The sequence below is a fragment of the Lolium rigidum genome, chromosome 5 (assembly GCF_022539505.1).
Source record: "Lolium rigidum isolate FL_2022 chromosome 5, APGP_CSIRO_Lrig_0.1, whole genome shotgun sequence".
Classification (NCBI taxonomy): Eukaryota; Viridiplantae; Streptophyta; class Magnoliopsida; order Poales; family Poaceae; genus Lolium; species Lolium rigidum.
Window position 1 is genome coordinate 220,927,793 of NC_061512.1, and position 20,223 is coordinate 220,948,015.

Genomic DNA, 20,223 nt, shown 5'->3' on the forward strand with positions numbered 1-20,223 from the left:
CGCCATCCAATCCATACCCAGGACTACTTCCAATCCTTTGGTTCCCAAAACAATCAAGTTTGCATAAAAGTCTATTTCATGGATTCTGATGGGTACATCTTTGCAGAATTTTCTAGCTTTAGTGGTTGATCCAGGTATTTGAACTACCATGACATGTTTCAAGCTGATTGGTTGAATCTTACTAGTGCACACAAAATCTTCTCGTAACGAACGAATGCGATGCTCCGTAATCAAACAAGACTTTTGCCGGTATTGAGTTAACAGAGAACATACCCAAGCACCACGTCGTGTGCTTCCCGGGCTTCCTCAGCATTCATGTGGTAGAGGCGACCTCCGCGGTTGTGCGGGTTGTTGGGGGCGAACTTCTTGCCGGTGGAGACACGGCGTTGCCGCTGAGCTGGTGGTGCGGGGTTGCCTCGCGAGCTTGGCGAGCCTCTTGGGACACTCATTGGAGTAATGCCCCACTACACCACACTCATAGCAAGTGATGGTGGTCTTGTCTTGCTTGTTTGCGACGGGGATTGCATTGCTCCCGGTCCTTGGTGCGGTGTTGGTGTTGTTGTTGCTGTTGTTGTGGTTGGGGGCTCTCGCGGAGCGCGGTTGAAGTTGTTGTTGGTGTTGTTGTTGTAGTGGCCTCCTGGCCTGGGGTTTCCTCCACTCCGGTTCTGATAAACCGGACGTGGCATCTGTGCATTGGGTTTGTTGGTCCTGAAGCCTCCGCCTGAGTTGGGGCGATACCTTGGGGCATTGCTAGGCCCACTCTGGTTCATCATGCGGCGCTTGCGGTTCTCGCCGGCTTGGTGCGCTTTGCCCTCCATTTGGATGGCGGAGTCAACAAGGGCTTCGAGGTCGGCAAAGGGGATGTTGATCAACACAACCGCATCTCATCATGCAGTCCGTTCGTAAACCTTTCCTTCCTCTTCTCGCAGTATCGGCCTCATCCGGGCGTACCTTGACAAGCGTGAGAAACTTGTCGCGGTATTCCACCACGGACATCCGGCCTTGCTTCAGCTCACGGAACTCATCTCTCATCTTCTTTATCGACCCGGGGGCACATGGTACTTGCTGAACTTGAGCTTGAAATCTGCCCAAGTCATGAACCGTCCCGCGTTCATGGCACGGGTGCTTGTCCACCAAGCTCTTGCGGGTCCCGCTAAGTAGTGCGTGGCAAACAAGCACTTTCTCATTCTCTTCAACTCCAGCCTACTTCTAGATTGTTCTCCATGGTTTGGAGCCAATCATCCGCATCAAGTGGTTCCTCGGCCTTGCTGAAAACCGGCGGGTTGGTATTCTGGAAGTTCTTGAGCTTGGATCCCGGATGATCATGGTGGCCTTGATTGTTGTTGGCAAGCTGTTGAAGTGCTGCAATGTTGGCTTGCCTTTCAGCTCTTTCTCGCTTCCCTATCTTCCAAGATAACTTGCAACATCTGCATCATTGCGTCTTGATTCATGTTGCGAGTTGGAGGGGCCATCTGAGTATTGAGATAGATCATGAGATAAGAGGGAAATTTTCTATGGCTTGTTTTGGGTTTAAGTTCAAAAGCTTAAAACTTGAAGTCTTTTCATGATGACACAAACATACATTCATTCATAGCAAACAACACACATTACAAGCTAACACACTAAGGGTTTTAAGAACCCTTCTTCTCCAAGCTACGATACATTGGGGCGGGATACAACTCACACCTACGATAGTGCACAAGTGAACTACTCCTCATCCTCATCGACATCGATGGGGGTGTGGGCTTCATCTCCGTCGTCCAGAAGTCGTAGTCTTCCCCTCGGGGTTCTCATCATCCTCGAAATCGTTGTCGTCACTCGGTAGTCGCTTCCTCCCCGAATGTCTTCTCCATCTTCCTCCATCTTCTTCATCCGCTCCTCCCGGGCCTTGACAAGGGCCTCGAGTGCTGCTATCTTTGCGCGGAGGCGAGTGATGGTGGCATCCCTCTTCGCCCGCTGCCGGCGGAGAGTCCCGCGGTCATTGGCGAGCATCTTGATGGCGTCGCCTTGCTCGATGATGCGGGCGTGAGTCGGGTTGGCGTACTCACGGGAGTGGTCGAGATCCTGCTGAGTGTGATACAGCATGAAATCGAGATGCTCCACATGGTGCTTCAGCGCCGGGTGGGATGGCATGTCCATGGGCTCTCCAGCAGAGTTACGCCTCGCGAGGTGAGAAAAGCGAGGGTGGTTGAGTGCCTCCCCGCTCATCCCGCACAAGCGTGCGAGTCCCTCCCGAAGGGCGCGGGCAAGTCCGTCCAGCCGCTTGCTCTCCATGAAGGAGAAGAGGATCCTCTCGTAAGTGGGAGGCTCCATCTTGCCCCTCAAATCCGCAGTGATGATCCACCGCAGCTCGCCTCCCGGCTGGTTCGCGATCCGGGCTCCGTGGAACTCCGGGTGCGGGCGACCCGTGTGGTCGGACAGGGCGTTGAGGTCGTGCTCGAAGATCAAGCTTCCCCCATTCCCGAGCTGGTAAAACTTCGTGTTCACGGGCTCCATCTGAAAGTGAAGTGAAGGATTTAAGTTAGAGAAGTGAACAAGTGTGGCAAAATTTTAAGTATTTTTCTAAGGAAGAACATGACTTCTTATTTTTCCAAGGAACTCAAAGAGAAGGCAAAGACTTAAATTTTTCAGAAATACTTCTTTCCTTTTTGAAACTAAATTTTTCGTAACGTCCATTTCTAACTAGGGTCTCCTAAGGTCAAACAATGGCTCTGATACCAACTTGTCAACACCCGGATTTTTAAGTCCGAATGCCTATTATGTCATACATCGCAATCCCAGTGAATATTGTTGTTGCGAGGCATAATAGTTAAGTATCACAGCTCATCATTCATTACAAACCATAATGTCTTACAACTTGGAATCACATGATCCATATTACACGAATAGTTGATCTATTGATCAACGAACAAACACAAGTTCATAGCGGAAGCGTAAGATACAAGGACTCTCTAGTCCACAGAGCCAACGCTTGACGTTAGAAGCTCCTAGTTGTGGTAGACGTCCCGCTGGTCGTCATCCTCGCATCGCTGCTCGGCTTCATAGTCCGGCCATTTGAATAGCCAGGGACAAAGCCGTGAGTACTTTTAAGTACTCGCAATCTAATACTAATGTAAGTACTAAACTTGCTATTGAAGTGTTCTAAGCTCTAAGGTTATTTGCATAAAGCCAATTTTATTTGATAAACCTTTTTGTAAACAACTCCTCATGTGCTAACTAACTCAAGTGGGAACATTAGTGTCATTCCCACAACTCAGTTGTGATTCAAAACCCAAGTCACCGTTCAAGTTCAAAAAGATGTAAAATTCCGATGACGGAAACAAGATGGCCTTTCCAATCGTCCATGACCGCGGACGCGGCTATTCGAATAGGTTTACACTCGGCAGAGGTTGCACACTTGTGCCACAACATTTGATTACATCCGTCGTGGATAAAACCCCGAAAAATCGTAACTCAAGCACGCGGATCATCAACCATAACCTTTCACTTACATATCCTAGTATAGGCACCTCTCCCCATGAGCTTGGCCTCCTAGTGAAAACCAACCGTTAACCCGGAACCGCACAGGGCTTGGGCCGGACATTCACCTCGTTACACGTCATTTCTCATCGTTTCTTTTGTTGTAGAGGCAGCCTTCAGCCTAACCCCGATGACGCTTGTTGAGAGGGAACCCATACTAAGATACATAAATTTCCAACTAAGCCTTACCCATAATCAGGTATTGTGGGGGTACTCAAAAATTGGAATGGTATCGCATCCAACTCAATCATCAGTTTTTATCCAAAATCATCAAGTCAAAATCATGTCATATTCACCTTCAAAATCTTTCAATGGAAATGACTCATCATTCCAAGGTTTTCACCATCATCATTTCATAACACATGTTCCCATCTAGAGTAGTCATTTTTAGTATTTAGCACTAGCCACTAGGTATGAGGGGTGCTAAGTATTTGCCTTGCTTCTAGGCTAAGTTTGATACTCTTGTACTAATCCAATACTAACCAAGTGAAACATGAATCAAAAAGTACTTTGATAAAACAAAAGTAAATAAAGCTTGTAAAGTAAAACTCGGGAAATAGGATCATAAGCATAAAGTAAAAAGGGGGTGATGCCTTGCTCATGGTGAGCTTTGCACTTTGCAAGAGTATTATCTTGCCTTGGTTGGGAAACTGGTCAAAGTGGTCTTCTTCTCCTTGGAAGTAGACCTCCTCCTCCTCCTGGTACTCCTCGGTACTAGCGTCTAAAATACGAATACGGGGTACACAATCATCACACCAAACTTATCTAGTTAAACTAAGCACAAACATGGTTCACACACTTAAACTAGCATCACACATTACTATTAGGTGGGTGGATGTGTTTTTCTTATTATTTAAGAAAAATAATTTCCTCTCATATTAATCTTAAGTGTTACTTTGAATTACTTAGAGAAGTAATTTCCTCTTATTATCTTATTAAGATTTAATTTCTCTTATGCATAATATGTGACCTAGGTTGACCCAAGTCAACCTCTTCACACTTATCATTTGGAGAAAATGATTTAAATGAGGTGAGCACCTCATACCATTTAATTCTAGCATATCAAAGATTTAATATCACCAACAAATCCTATGGGACCTAACTAACCAGAGTCTCCACTTCATTTGGACTTGGTGGTGACAAGATTTAAATGAGAGAAACTCTCTCATGATATTTCTTAATAGTTTTGGACAATATCTTTTACTAGAAAATAGCCATAAAGTCATTTAAATCAACTAAACCATGATCATTCAAAGTAAGCATGGCATATTTTTGTAGAAACAATTAGTATAAGTGAAATGTGAATTATTGGAGGTGGAATTAACTGTAAAGCATTCATGGTTGATTTTTAAGAATTATTACAAGGCAGAAAAGTCCCTTCTTTGTTTATTTTGTCACTTTAATTCTACCAAAGATCTAGGGTTCTATCCAGTGGCATTGTGTAGATAATTTCGTAAGGTTTCCAAAAATATAAAGTTTGCAAAATTTGGCCCAGTAGATTTGTCACAATTGAATTTCAAAGTTTACATCAGATTGTATATTTTATCTAATTTCCAAATTTGAATTCAAATAGGTGGGCTTGCGCGGGAAAAAGAGAAAAGGGAAAATGGGCCGGCCCAGTACTGCGTCCAGCGCAGCGGGCCGCCTGACAGTGTGGGGACCACACGTCAGTGTGTTTTAAAACACCGAAACGGTACGGGGGAGGTGGACCGTAGGATTAGAGTTGGATCGGACGATCGAGGATGGCCTTCGTCTCCGGCGAGAGGGGGAACTCACCGCGACGGCGGCAGAGGGTCGGCGAGCTCGTCGGAGCTCCGGCGGTCGAGGGCGAGGTGCACAGCAACGTTGTCGACGACGGTGAAGCGGATGGAAGCAGCGGCGTCTCCAATGGCGGCCTCCTGCTCCGGCGGTCTCCGTGTACTGGCGGCGGCGGCGATCTTGCAATTGGCGGTCTCCGGCGGCGTATCTATGAAATTGAGGTGGCAGGGGGAGTTCTGAGGATGAGTGGAGGCGATTGGCGTGCTCAGTTTGGACGGAGGAGTCCTCCTTTTATAGTGGCGAGAGGTGGCTGTGGCGCCCGGCTAGGGTCGTCGTCGTCGTCGCCGTTCCAGGGCGACGAAGAGGCAAGGGATGGGCGCGTACGATGGCTGGCGCTCTGGCGAAGCTGACGCGCGTGATGGCGGTGAAGACGAGGGTCTACAGCGGCGGTGAGTTTGACGGGAGCTTGCAGGCCCGTGGCGCGTCGCGTCGACGATGACGATGGCCACGGCGTTCCTGCGGTCAAGCGGCGTTGTCTGCGGGTCTCCTGGTGTCCTGGCGCTTCTACTGGCGAGCGGAGCAGGTGAGTGGTGGCGAGGTGCGTCGGGGCGACGTCGCGCTCCGGCGCGTCCGTGGCGCTCGCCGTGCGCGCACCGGCGCGTGCATGGGCATTCCCGGGCGTGTCCGGGCGTGGCTGTTCGGCGCGTGCGAGCTCGGTCTTGGTCAAGGGGGTGCACGGGCGTGTCCGGGGAGGTGAGAGGAAGAGAAGGGACATGGCGGTGCAGGCCGAAGTGACCAGGTGAGGAGATGGCATGAGAGAGGCATGACATGCCACGGCATGGCATGTCTTTGTCCAATGGAGCGTCTCCAGGGCTTGGCAAGTGGGTGAGAGGATGCAGGGAGGTGAGAGGGCTCTCCAGAAGTGCATAGAGGACAAGGTTGGACCAAGTCCAAGGTAGAAATTGAGGTATGGGCTCAGATATTTACCCTGCCTGCAATGTGTTCGACAGAATGCCCGCAAGAAAATTATTTTCGAATTTTGAAATTCTTTTTGGTGGGTTGAAATCATATATTAAGTGGAGCATTTTGGTGTTGGTGGTGGTCAAAATGGATTTGATATGCAAAATCACATTTTGCATATGATCTTAAATCTGTGAGAAAGTTCCAACTTTGCTTGCTTGCCATTTGAAATTGGTGAAGATTTTGGGGTGATGGTTTTGGGCAAAGTTGTAGTGCTTGATGTTGTCTTGGATGAGGTGAAAAGAGTTGACAAAGTTTAGAAGTGGAAAGAGGAAAGCTAGGGGCTCAAAGTGGCCATCAGGTTAAAAATGACACAAGTGACCATATTGCATGTGACTTGGAATTTGAATTTGATTTTGGTTTGAAATGAGTTGGCTTGACTCCAAAGGTGCTAATAAGTGTTTATTAACCATTTACAAGTAATGGTGCAAACCAATTTGGCCTAGATTAAGTATTTGCAAAAATGGCATAGGCCTTATGTGAGAGTGAAGTGGATTTTTATTATTTCTTTTCTATTTCACTTTTATTTGACTTTGGGTGATCAAGTGATCATTGCTAGGGTTTTGGAAAGAGAGTAACACATAAACAAGCATCATGGCAAAAGCACACTCAAATAAATTAATAAGGTGATCTACATGCATAAACCTATATGATGAGAAAAAGTTTTTGTTAACTCTGATTTTTGGATTCTTGAATTCTCTCTTGTTCATTTTATTGAAATTTGGGATGTTACAATATGCATGTGTGAATGATCTTGACTTCCATTGCATATATTGGCATTCAAAGCCTAGTGGAGTTTCCTCTAAATATTCAACTATGCAAAGCAACAAGATGCAATGCAATAAAGGCACATGCTTAAGCACAAAGCAAAGACATAACCAAATTCCCTTAAACCCTCCAAACTTCTCCCCCATTGACACCAATTGCCGAAATGGGTGAAAAATTTAGAAGGCCAATATAGTGAGAGTTCCTCCATAGCGTGTGCATTTCTCATAATTTGAGTGGAATCAAATGCACATATCCAATTACGAATATTCGGAGGGAATCACACCATAGATAGGATCAAAGATTGCAAAAAGATAACAAAGTCAAGAAGCTTCAACAAATGAAGCAAGCAACCAAATGAACCACAAAGAAGATACCAAAAGAAAGATAGATATTATGATAAGATCAAGAAGATTGCTCTAAATAATGTGAGGAAGCTCCCCAAGGTTTGTGCACAAAACAAGACAATTTGCATTGGAGTATAAAGTGCACAAACATGGAATCATCACTCCCATAATATCATTCAAAAACAAAATATACCAAGTGAATCAAACTCTAATGATCACCAAAAGATAGTGCTCTAAATTAAATGAGGAAGCTCCCCAAGGTACATGCATAAATTAAAATGTTGTATTTGAATACAATAAGCATAACATGGAATCCTCACTCCCTTATTACCATTTAAAACACAAATATTTGGAATAGATCATAGATAGAGAAATAAGCTTAACACTTGCAACAAACAAATAGTTGAGCAACAAGTAAGAGACACCATAATAAAAAGGCTCAACCAAGAGGATATGTGAAAGGCATGATAAAGCATATTATAAGACTATTACAAAGATGAGCAAAAAGCATCATCATAGTCTTCAATGAATTATATTGCTTAGCATGACCAATCAACACGCAATAAATAAATAAGATATCAAAATGAGATGTATCATCTCTTATGTGTATAAGTTTCTCTAAATGGGCAATATCACAAAAATATTTATCCACAAGGAAACATGCACACATAAAATAGATACGCAAGAAAAATAGTATGATATTCAAGACGAAGTCATGCAATATACCAATAAGAATTTTTGCTTAATAGCATGGCCAAAGGCTCAATTTTATCTTATTGTACATTCATGAACTTCAACCACAAACATCTAAAATACATCACAAATATCAACAAGGGAAAGAAGATAGTTGGGATGCATTTGAGAAAGGCAACAAGTATCACAAACGGGGATACTAAAAGAAATAACTCAATTTGCACTTTCATCGATATTGCACATGTGAGAGGTTTGAGGAATTGATATGCAATAAAATTGCTAGATAGGCATAGATGGGATGGGTGAATCATGATCATGATTTTATATACTTCCCAACATATGTGCTCATCTCAAACTACTCACATTCGCAATAAAGAGGTTTCGTTAAGATTTTAGCAAGAAGCACAACATTTGCAAATCAAGAGATTCATGCCAAGATGCAACCACATGGTTGGATGCTAGAAAAATATGCATGAGAAGATACTTGTTACCGAGATAGCATTGGTGAGGATGTAGTAGATATGTGTTCGTTGACCATCCTAGCTTGCCTCAAGTTACCATTGAGACACCACTTCTCCCCAAGAGTGAGACAAGCATCCAATGCATATCCATTGTACCTAACACAAAGGTAAGTACAAAAAGGTCCCCAAACTAATTGGGTTCAAAGTAGTTAGACACACTACAACATATAGGACAAACTCCACAATTCTATGTGCATATAGATATGAAATTGAATTTCATGCACATCTTAGCCAAATTAGGATTTGATGGAGTTTACCCTATATATTGGATGAAAGAAAGTGACACATGCCATAAGATATACATATATTAAATATGCATGCACAATACTTTCAAGAACCAAAGGAAGATACAATTTGGACAAAAACACCAAATAAACCAAGAGACAATGGTTGTCCAAATTATATCAAAGAATCAAATCAACACAAGATTGACTTCAAGGACTTATCTCATTATAAGAAGCTAATTAAACCTAAACACAAAGGAATGAGATAACCAACTCCCAAGAGAGCAAGGTTCCAACAAATAAACCAAACCCTCGACACTTTTTATGATGGCACAACGTACCAAAAAGAAAATTTTATGTCTCCCAAAACCAAATTTTTGATAATGATCAAGAGATGTTAAGCATTCTAATAAATATAGAAGAGCTCCCCCAATATTGGTGCATTATCTAGGATTTTTCATATGAATACAAAATGCACAAAACTAGGATCATCACGCTACCTATATCTAGTAAAATGCTAAGAAAGTTTGAATAGACAAAGTAGATCTATAAGATGCAAGGAAGACACATGGGAGTAAAAGCACAACACATTCATGGCAATAAATAAGACAATTTAAACACAAGAGCCAATGTAAATATGATCAATAAATTTCTACCTCATAATAGATTGCCAATTGTCCTAGGACACAAGGTATTAGGAAATATTTCCTGGTGGTAGTTTGTAAGTATATGTAAGATCATATCTACACCAAATAAAGCATATGGTAAAAGATAAGAGTTAACCATCATGCAAAGAGAGTTTCTTGATAGCTTCAATTAGTCATACCATCATGCAAAGCAATTAATAGTATTCATACCAACATGCAAAGCGATTAATAGTATTCATACCAACATGCAAAGCAATTAATAGTATTCATACCAACATGCAAAGCAATTAATAGTATTCATACCAACATGCAAAGCAATTAATAGTATGACTCGAAGCATATGGTTTTCCAAAAATGTATTGAGAGACACATTGTGAAAAACCATGCTAAGGACCACTTTCACAAATAAGATCCACAAAGATATTAGCAATGAAGCCATTTAAGCAAATTGGAACTTGTTTGAGAAAACATGTCACATATGAGAGATAATTTACAATATCAATTCTATGTGACACAACCTCAAATGTTCACATTTCCTAGGCTTGTAATATGCACAAAGCTTATTACTCCCCCATAATGTGATAAGGAATTTATTTTCACAAGAGGCAAATAAGATCCAACTAGAGATATTAATGAACATTAGAATTTGAATTTCTCATGAAGATGACATACCACATAGAGACTAGATAATCTTGCAATATCAATTCTAAGTGATATTCCTCATGTACACACATTGTTAGGATTGTGAAATTACTAAAGGCATATCACTCCCCCAAAATGTTATAGTCCATTAATCTCTCATAAGAGCCATATAAGATACAACAAGATGCAAAGAGGCTCCAACACAAGCACAAATACATGGTGTGCAACCTAACATACATAGACTTGATTTCTCAAGAAAAACAAGTAGGATGCACAACATATACAAACACATGTTAGGAACAAAACTAACACATGCAAAGGGGCGAGTAACTTTCAATATAAATGAGTTGAGCACATGTTACCGCAAGAAGGAACATTGGGTATGATAGAAGTAAGATAACCAAAAGACTTGGCTTGAAATAATATAAATGATGAAGATCCCTTAATTCTTCATGATGTAGCCAAGTCTCCAATGCCCTCCAACAAGCACCTATTGATCAAATTTTGGATTGTTGGTCCCCAACTAAGTTGGGTCCTAAGAGGTTAGTCACAATAGGCTTGGCAACCCAAATGGTTCTTTTCTTGACACCACTTTGAGCACCAACATATTTGGCAAACACATTGCCACCCTCATCCTTACGAAGAGAATAAACATCATCAATGGTGATAGAGTTGGATGAGGTACCAATAGTGCAAAAGGAGGAGATGTGGCCCTTCTCACGGCATATGTAGCAAGTTCTTTTCCTCTCCTTCTTCTCACTAGATTTCTCCACAATGGGAGCATTGGCTTGATTCTTCTTGGGAAGTGGAATTTCTTCAACTTGAGGTTGAATATGAGTTTGAGCTTGAGGCCGCTTCCCTTTTTGCTTCTTCTTCAAAGGGCAAGATCTAACATGGTGCCCTTCAATTTTGCACTTGAAGCAAACAATCTTGGCCGGGTCTTTGACTTGTACTTGGCCCTTCTTCTTCTTCTTCTTGTTGTTGTCGTTGGACTTGTTCTTGTTGTTGGATTTGAATCCAAGTCCACTCTTGTCATTGGGGGATTGTTGCACACTTAACATCGTGTCAAGTTTGCATTTCCCTTCATGACTCTTTACCAAGTCATTCTTCAAAGAAGTGACTTGAGCCTTGAGCTCTTTGATTTCCTCTACATGGTTAGTAACAACACAAGTACTAGAGGAAGTAGAACCTTCATTGTTAGAGCAAGAAGGCAAGGAAGATAATTCATCACAAGATTTAGCAATATTATGAGTGGATGAATTACTAGGACTAGCACATGGCAATATAACATTTTGAGTAGTAGTGCTAGTACCCACATGAGGCTCACAAGGTGTTGCCTTAGATATGATAGCCTCATGAGCTAACTTTAGCCTATCATGAGAGGCTAGAAGATCCTCATGGGAGCTAGCAAGCTTTCCATGATTTTCTTCCAATTTCCCATAATTGCTAGTTAGCAAATCAAGTTGAGCCCTTAGCTCAACATTCTCCTTCAAGATAGATGCTTCACAAGAAGTAGAGTTAGTAGCACAAGCATCATCACAAGACATATCAAGAAGAGAGGGTAACATAGCATGCTCTTTTAAATATGAAGCTTGTAGTTGCTCATATGACTTGGTGAGGATAGAGTGTTCGCTCTCCAAGGCCTTGTGGGCCTTGTCTAGATCATCTAGATCCTTAACAAGTTTATCATGACCAACACCAACTTTGGACTTTTCATTTTTAAGCAATTTTAATTTAGCTTTAGCATGGTCTCTTTCTTTAGTGAGTTTAGCAAATATTTCATTTTGAGACACCTCAAGGGTTTCAAGTTGCTCCTCTAGAGAGGCTACGGTATCTTGTTCTTCTTCAAGATCATTCTTTAAGGATGCTACATCATTGGCATACTCTCGTTCAAGAGCACCCTTTTATCAATGGTGTTCTCATGCATCCAAATAAGTTTTTGGCTCTCAATAGCGGTAGTCAAGATTTCAAAGAAGTGAGTGCTAGCAATTTTATCTTTGCAAATAACCTTGAATACGCTCTCACCCTTATCGCGTAGAGAGACAACCCAATCCTCTTCTTCATATTCATCCTCATCCTTATCACCACGAGACATATTAGGTTCCATGGTAGGAGGTACCGTGGAACCCTTGGCCATAAGGCATATATGAGGACCGTGAGATAAAGATGAGGAGTTACTTGAGGCTCCTTTCAAGATCTTGTCTTGACTAATAGAATCCTTGGTTTCCTCTACATTGTTAGACACACAACAACTAGAGGAAATAGAATCATTTTTATCATGGCCACAAGACAAATCAAGCATATCATTATGAGATTTATTCAAGCAACTTACACATGATATGCAAGGACTATCAACACAAGCATGAAAATCATTTATAGTGCTAGATGTGTTTAAGTCCAAAGATGAATCATTGCAATGAGATAGAGATGAAGAATCATCAATAGTAAGCTCAATATCAACATTGCAATTTTCATCACCACTCACCATATCATTACCTTGTGTCTTACCACACTTTGGTGAAGTGGATGAAGATGAGAACTCATCACGGCCGGAAGTGGAAGCAATACAATCATCCTCAATAATATTGGACACATCATATTTATCTTGAATCTTTGTCCATAACTCATGAGCGCTCCAAAAAGGCAAGTATGGAAAAAGACCTACATCTCTCAAAGCATTCATAAGAACATAAGAAGCTTGAGAATTGAGATATAAATTTTTCTCATCCTCTAACGATAGATTTTGTGAATCCATAGGAGGAGAAAAACCTATATCTACAATTTTCTCCATATGAGGGTCAATGTCCCGAAAATGACTAAGCATGCAAATTTTCCAAACATCATAATTAGTGCCATCTAATATAAGAGTGTTATCGTGCACTAATCCTCTAGCCGACATCTTTACTCTCAAGGCGGTTAAGCCTAAGAATGAGAGACCTTGCTCTGATACCAATTGAAAGGACACGGATGTCGCCTAGAGGGGGGTGAATAGGCGATTTTAAAACTTTTACGAGATGGGCTTAACAAATGCGGAATAAAACTAGCGTTTACTTTGTCAAGCCCAAAGCCTATATACTATTGTTCACCTATGTGCACCAACAACTTATTCTAAGCAATGGTTCACCTATGTGCACCAACAACTTATGCTAAGCAATACAAGCAAGTATGTGATAGCAAGATATATATAACTTCAAGCACGATGGCTATCACAAGGTAAAGTGCATAAGTAAAGAGCTCGGGTATAGAGATAACCGAGGCACGCGGGAGACGATGATTTATCCCGGAGTTCACACTCTTGCGAGTGCTAATCTCCGGTGGAGAGGTGCGGTTGCTTAGTGCTCCCGAACGCCACAAGAGGCTCACCTTGAGGTGTGGTTGCTCGATGCACACCAACGCCACAAAGGCCTCACCCCAAGATGCGGTACTCACACCACACACCGAACGCCACGAAGGCGCCTCACCTAAATCTCCGGTGACCCTCGCCACAAAGGCCTAGGTCACGGTTCCACTAAGGGATTTCCTTCGAGGCGGAAACCGGGCCTTACACAAAGATTGGGGCACACATCCACAACTTAATTGGAGGCTCCCAACAAACCGCCACAAAGGCCTAGAATCCGTCTAGGGTTCCAAGAACCCAAGAGTAACAACTTCCTTGCTTTCACCTCCACGAATCACCGTGGAGAACTCAAACCGATGCACCAAATGCAATGGCAAGAACACCACAAAGATGCTCAAGTCCTTCTCTCTCAAATTCCAACAAAGCTACAAAAGCTATTGGGGGAATAAGAGAGGAAGAACAAAGGAATTCACAAAGAACACCAAGATCAAGATCTAGAGAGTTCCACTCACAAAGAGATGGATTTGATTGGTAGAAATGTAGATCTAGATCTCCTCTCTTTTCCCTCAAATGGGGGCAAGAATCATGGAGGGATTGAGAGATAGTGCAAGCTTCTCTAGTTCAACAATGGAGGAGAGAGAGAGTGAGAGAAGCTCCAGCTCAAGGAGGAAGAAGGGGGGTATTTATACCCCCCAAGAAAATCGAGCCGTTTGGGCAAAACCAGGGCCGGATAATCCGGCCTAAGTAAGGGCCGGATTATCCGGGGGCCGGATTATCCGGCCTCGTGGACAAAACCTGGACAAAATCCGGCCAAAAATCCGGCCCCTATACAGAGCAGCAATTCCTCAGGTCCTTAGCCGATTTCGGGGGCCGGATATTTCCGAAATATCCGGCCCGGATAATCCGGCCCGGATATTTCCGAAATATCCGGCCCAAGTAAACTGCAGAAACACCAAAACTAAAACGGGCATAACTTTAGAATCCGGACACCGATTTTGATGATCTTGGGCTTGTTTTGAAGCTAGGAACAAGCTCTACAAGATCATCCAGGAAACCATCATAGTCCAACAAGGGAGGATAGAAACAAATGATGAAAGGTTTGACCTATCTAAAAAGACATACCGGTAAAAGCTCCAACCTCGAAAATGCAACAAGTTGCCCGTGCAAAAATCATTCTTGATGAACTAGAGCTTGTCATGAGAATAAGCACAAGCTCTAAATCATCACATGGATAAGATCCAAATGACAACCAAGAAACATGATGAACCAAACTCGAAAACGCAACAAGTGATCTATGCGAAATCCGCTTTCGATGAACTAGAGCTTGTCATGAGAATAAGCACAAGCTCTAAAACATCACATGGATAAGGTCCAAATGACAACCAAGAAAGATGATGCAAGGATGCAAAGGTTTGAGCTCTCTCCGAACGATACGATCGAGTTACTCACTCGAGAGCCCTCTTGATAGTACGGCAACTAAACTATAAACCGGTCTCCAACTACACTATGAGACCGGTGAGAAAGACACCCTATCAAGAGCAAACCTTATACTTGCGCATTCCTTGAGCTTGATGACGACGATCTTGACCTCAACAAGATGGAACGCATTTCTTGCTTGTGCTTGCTTGACGAAGTCTTGTAGATTGCTCCCCCATAAACCACCATGGGAGAGCTTCTTCTTCGGCGCATCTTCGCATAACCATGACCACCATGTGGATTGCTCCCCCATAATCCACCATGGGAGAGCTTCTTCTTCGGCGCATCTTCACATAACCATGACCACCATGTGGATTGCTCCCCCATAATCCACCATGGGAGACCTTCTTCTTATTGCAACCTTGAAGCCAACATATGGTTCAAGAATTGCCTATGGACAACTCCTACAAATATAACTCAATGCAAACATTAGTCCATAGGGATTGTCATTAATTACCAAAACCACACATGGGGGCTCCATGCACTTTCACATTGTCCGTGCACCATCTCCCCATTTCTCATCATTTTGGTGGGCGGGCCTCAATTTGAGCGCCAACTCATCTCTAGTGCATTTGGTAAAAATCTCCAGAAAAAGTGACAGATTTCTGCTCCAAAAACTTAAATTGGTGCCATTTGGTAATTTTGATCTTAAAAGTGGTTATTTTAAGCAATTAATTTGTGAAATTGGTCTTAGAAGCACCTAGGGTCCGAGGGCTAGAGGCATTTGGGAAGTAGTTAACCTTTGGAGAATCAACAGAGAAGCAATCCTTAGTTTAGCCTTTGGCTATCAGTGTGCGAAGCCTCGAGTTTTCTATATTATTCCTCAACAATTAGGAATAAACAACAACTAGATCTGAAACCATTCTTAAGTAGGACAGAACCGCGACACGATCAAACCTATGTTTTCCATTCATTTGTGCCAAGGGTTGATAAGCGAATAAGAATGCAAAAGGTAGCGCGGACCAAATGGGTCTGGCCTTTGGATCTAACACCCGACCCAAAAGGTAAGGAGAGGACACAGCTGAATTTGTGTCCGCGGCTCGACCTAAATAGACCAAAAAAAAATGGTGTTCAAAATACTGGTGGAGATGCCCTTAGCCTGTAGATAATCAACAATGAGACAATCCTTGTTACGTGCTGATGATTTCTTGGAACTGTTCTTCTGGGTGCTTGGTAGTGAGTACTCTACTTATAACGATGAAAGTTTCGGCAAGGGATGTGTTAAAATGATCTTGGAAGGATCGAGGGCAAGAGGCATTTGGGAAGAAATTAACCTTTGGAGAATGAACAAAGAAAAAAAAAAAAAAAAAAAAAAATCTCTGGGGTGTGAACAAAGAAGCAATGCTTTGATTGATTGAGCCTTTGGCTATCAGTACCAGGAGGCCTCGATTTTTCTGTATTATTCCTCAACAATTAGCAATAAGCAGTAGTAGACCTGAAACCAATCTTAGGTAGTAAGCACAGAACTGCGAGCCCCAACCAAACCTATGTTAAACATATCGATCACTTTCCCGGAGACATGAGAGCGCTCGTGAGACACCCAGCTACAGGGCCTAGAAGAGATGAATCAGAAGTCGAGCAGCCGGAACGGCGCGGCGTGGTTCTTGAGCGGAGGCGGCGAGCCGTTTCGGACGCGGCAGTTGGCCCGTATCTCCCCCTTCCTGGGGTTCTGGAGGTCGCCCATCTTGACCATCCCGTCGGCGAATGCCCTGAAGAATGCGTCCTGGTCCTGGCTGAACCGCTTCACCATGGCCTGCGTAAAAGGGTTGTCGGAGAAGAGCGTCTGGTCGGAGTTGAGGAAGCCGCGGAGGGCGACGAGGTCCTTGAAGTACTGGTTGTCGAAGACGACGGGGGGGCGTCCATGCCGGCGCTGACGTTCTGGTCGCCGGTGAGGGGGCAGAGCGCGTCGAGCGTGGTCCGGAAGGCCGGGTCCAGGTGCGGGTCGGGGCGGCCGGAGCCCGACTGGTTGTAGAGGCGGAACATGATGGAGAAGCAGCGCGCCTCGCCGATGGAGTGGGAGCCCGAGAGCGCGACGAGGTCCATGACGCTGAGGCCGAGGCCGGCGAAGAGGCGGATGAGCGCCGTGGCGTTGGCGCGCGGGCTCGGCATGATGTTGTCCGAGTCCTCCTGGCTCGCCGTCAGGCTGTCCTCCCGTCCCAGCTTCACGTCCCAGTGCGGCCCGCCGGTCTGCGAGAGAAGGGAGAAAACGTCAGAGTAAAGACTCCACTGTAATTAATTGGTGATGAAATTAATGGAAATCAAAACTCATGATTAATGGCGCAGTGCTTATTTATGGCAGAGCAATTGGCCCATCAAGCAAGACAAGAAATTCGGAACGAAAATGAAATTCTATGCAGTAGTAGCATCGCCATCGCCTGCAGCAATCAAGCATCAGGAATCTCAGCGAGGGAAGAAAAAAGGTATGGCTGTGGCTGGCATGGCGACACACGCACAAACGAACAAGGAAGCAGGCCAAGTACCAAAACGAGCCCGCAGCATCACTATCATCTTCTGATCCGACAGGAGCGTGCATGAGAAGGGCAAAGGATCCCCAATCGACGATCGACGCAGGCCCAGCCTCGATGCTCTATGCCTGCCGATCGCAGGGACCAGGTTGGGTGTCGGCACGAGAGCGTCCAGGGTTCCTATAGCTGTAGCCCATGCCGCGTGGCCTTTTCCGGCCGGCCTCGTTCAATGCGCCTGCCTGCCTACGGGGAGTCATGTGCAGGTGCAGTGTGCAGGATGGAGGAGGGTGACGCTGACGCCATTCTGCCTCATCTTGTTCAGTGCCTCAGTGTGGTGGTTACGGGGAGCAAGGGCACACATGCTGCCGTCCCTGTCAAATCAGCATTTGCGGCCGGCCTCGTTTGGCATCTTGGTATTTTCAATTTTTTAAAAAATGTATAACAAAATCATAGTAATGTCTAAATGCCTAGCTAGTACTAGTACTCTATTTTCAGAAAAAGTGGTCGTGGTTGTTTTTTTTCCAATGCTTAACAAATAATACATTTTTTTAGAGATACTAAAGTATTAATACCACAACATTTAGTCAAGTACTACCTCGGTCTTGGTGGTTCATACGTGTATCTCTAAATCATCAATTTAACCGACATAATAAGTATAAAATAGACTCCGTATATTACAAAACATAATTATTAGGAACTTTAGATGTTATAGTTTCTAACTGTATATTTTCGTGGTGTACAATTTATAATACTCCCTCCGTTCTTAAATATAAAGCTATTTTTTAGGCAAACATTACCTAATAATTGGGTCAACTAAATATAAGTTGCATGAAATTTAAAAATATAACATGGAGTGCACATTTCAATGAACTTTTCAATTGTATATTTCTAAATGACATATTATAACGTATATTTGGTTGACTAAATCATTGCTCAAAGTTTGACACGGAAAATAATGTGGTCTTATATTCATGAACAAAGGGAGTATATATTTGTCAAATTGATGATCTCGAGATACTCTCGAGACATATACACTTGGGCATGATTATTTATATTTGCGGTAGTACTTGATTTCATATTGTTAAAATACTTTAAAAGTACTCCCACATATAATATTTTCTCAAAGTTAAATTTTGTAAAATTTAATCAATTATATAAATAATTGTATTAATATGAATTCAATGTTACTCCCTCCTTCCGATTTATACTACTCCGTACTAAAAAATACATGCAACATATTTTTTGGACGTATGGCGTACTTTCCACCAAACATAGCCAAAGGTTAATGACATTAAAACGTTTAATGCAGAAGCTAAATTTCCGTGTTATTCCCGCGTATGTGGACTCACAACTTGACAAAAATGGCCGTAGAGAAGTAAAGTCAGTTGGAAGGTAATGAAGCGATTCTCAGTCACTGATTGGGCTGTCTATGCATAGTAGTGTAGGATCCTCTGGACCAACGAAGTGGAAAAATGTCAAGGGGATGACGGTGCGTGCGAACGACGCTGACCACACGTAGTCGCCTCGCGACGAAAAAAGCTGGCCTGCCACAGTGAGCGCCGTCGACCAAGCAGCAGTGCTACTACTGGACGAGAAATGCATTAATCAAGGCAATTTTGAACTACTACTCGTACTAATGTTTTGCTCTCCGTTTTTCGTTTTGAAAGACCTGGGGGTGACTCTGGATTCCTGAACCGAAACCGCCGGCCGGTCGCCGGGAGATGAATTGCGCAGGAAACCGGAAACGCCAGGAAGGCAGGAGAATAATAAAAGCACGAGTGCGCATCGGCATCGTCGTCTCGTCTGGTCTCGTACGCGAGAGAAGCTAGGGAGAGAATCGTCGTGTTACTGGAGCGGGGGCGTTCGTACGTACCAGGACGACGGCGTCGCGTGAGGCCATGATGATGATGTCGGCGCAGGATACGACGCCGGGGCAGTGGTCCTCGACGGCCGCCTTGACCTGGTCGACGACCTCGAAGGAGCGGAGCGAGTTGATGTTGGAGAGCGCCTCCTTCTCGCCCGGCATGGTGGGCGTCGCGTCCATCAGCACCGACCCGTCGCACCCCTGCCACCACGAGAGGAAACCCACCGGTCAGAGACACGAGACGAGCGGCGGCAGAGCGGAGGAGACGAAGATCGCTCGATCGCGCGCGCGCGCGCTCACGTTGACGAAGCAGTCGTGGAACTGGAGGCGCATGACGGAGGCGACGCTGCGTGCCTCGCGCATGAGCGCGCGCGCCATGGCCTCCCGCACCACGTACTCGGCGCCCGGGCAGGTCTTGGCGTAGTAGCCGACCTTGAGCTCCCTCGGGGCCGCGTCGGCGAGCGCGCACGCGAGGCACGCGGCGACGGCGAGGAGCAGGCGGCCGAAGCGGGGGAGCGGCATGGCGAAGGGCCGGGGGCAGAGCAGGAGTTGAAGGGGGAGAGAGAGAGAGGCGGGGTGGGCTGGGCGTGGTCTCTGGCTAGGAGATTCTGCTCTGCTCTGCCGTACTGGTAGTGGTAGACGACGCCGGTAGCTATAAAGGGGACACGGCCACACGGGCGGCTGGGCGCGGGCGCGGCGCAGCCAGTGGTGGTGCGTGCGGCGATGCTGTGTGTGTCGAGTCGTGGCGTGGGTGGGCCGTCGGGTCTGGTCCGGGGCCGTCAAAAATATCCGGCGGGGTGGTGCTCGCTGATAGCTGATTGATAGGATGGCACGGCCGGCTCCCGGCTGTTTGTTTGGCTGGGGAAAGGGGAGCATTGACTTGGACTTTTCGGCCTCGTCTCCCTGCGCGCACTGTGGGACTGGCGCCACGCGTCGAGGCTGGAA

General features: G+C 44.6%; 1 pseudogene; it reads right to left on the reverse strand.

Moving 5' to 3' along the window:
• Positions 1-16,276: 16,276 nt before the first annotated feature.
• LOC124653966 lies at positions 16,277-19,890 on the reverse strand (annotated as a pseudogene).
• Positions 19,891-20,223: the final 333 nt, after the last annotated feature.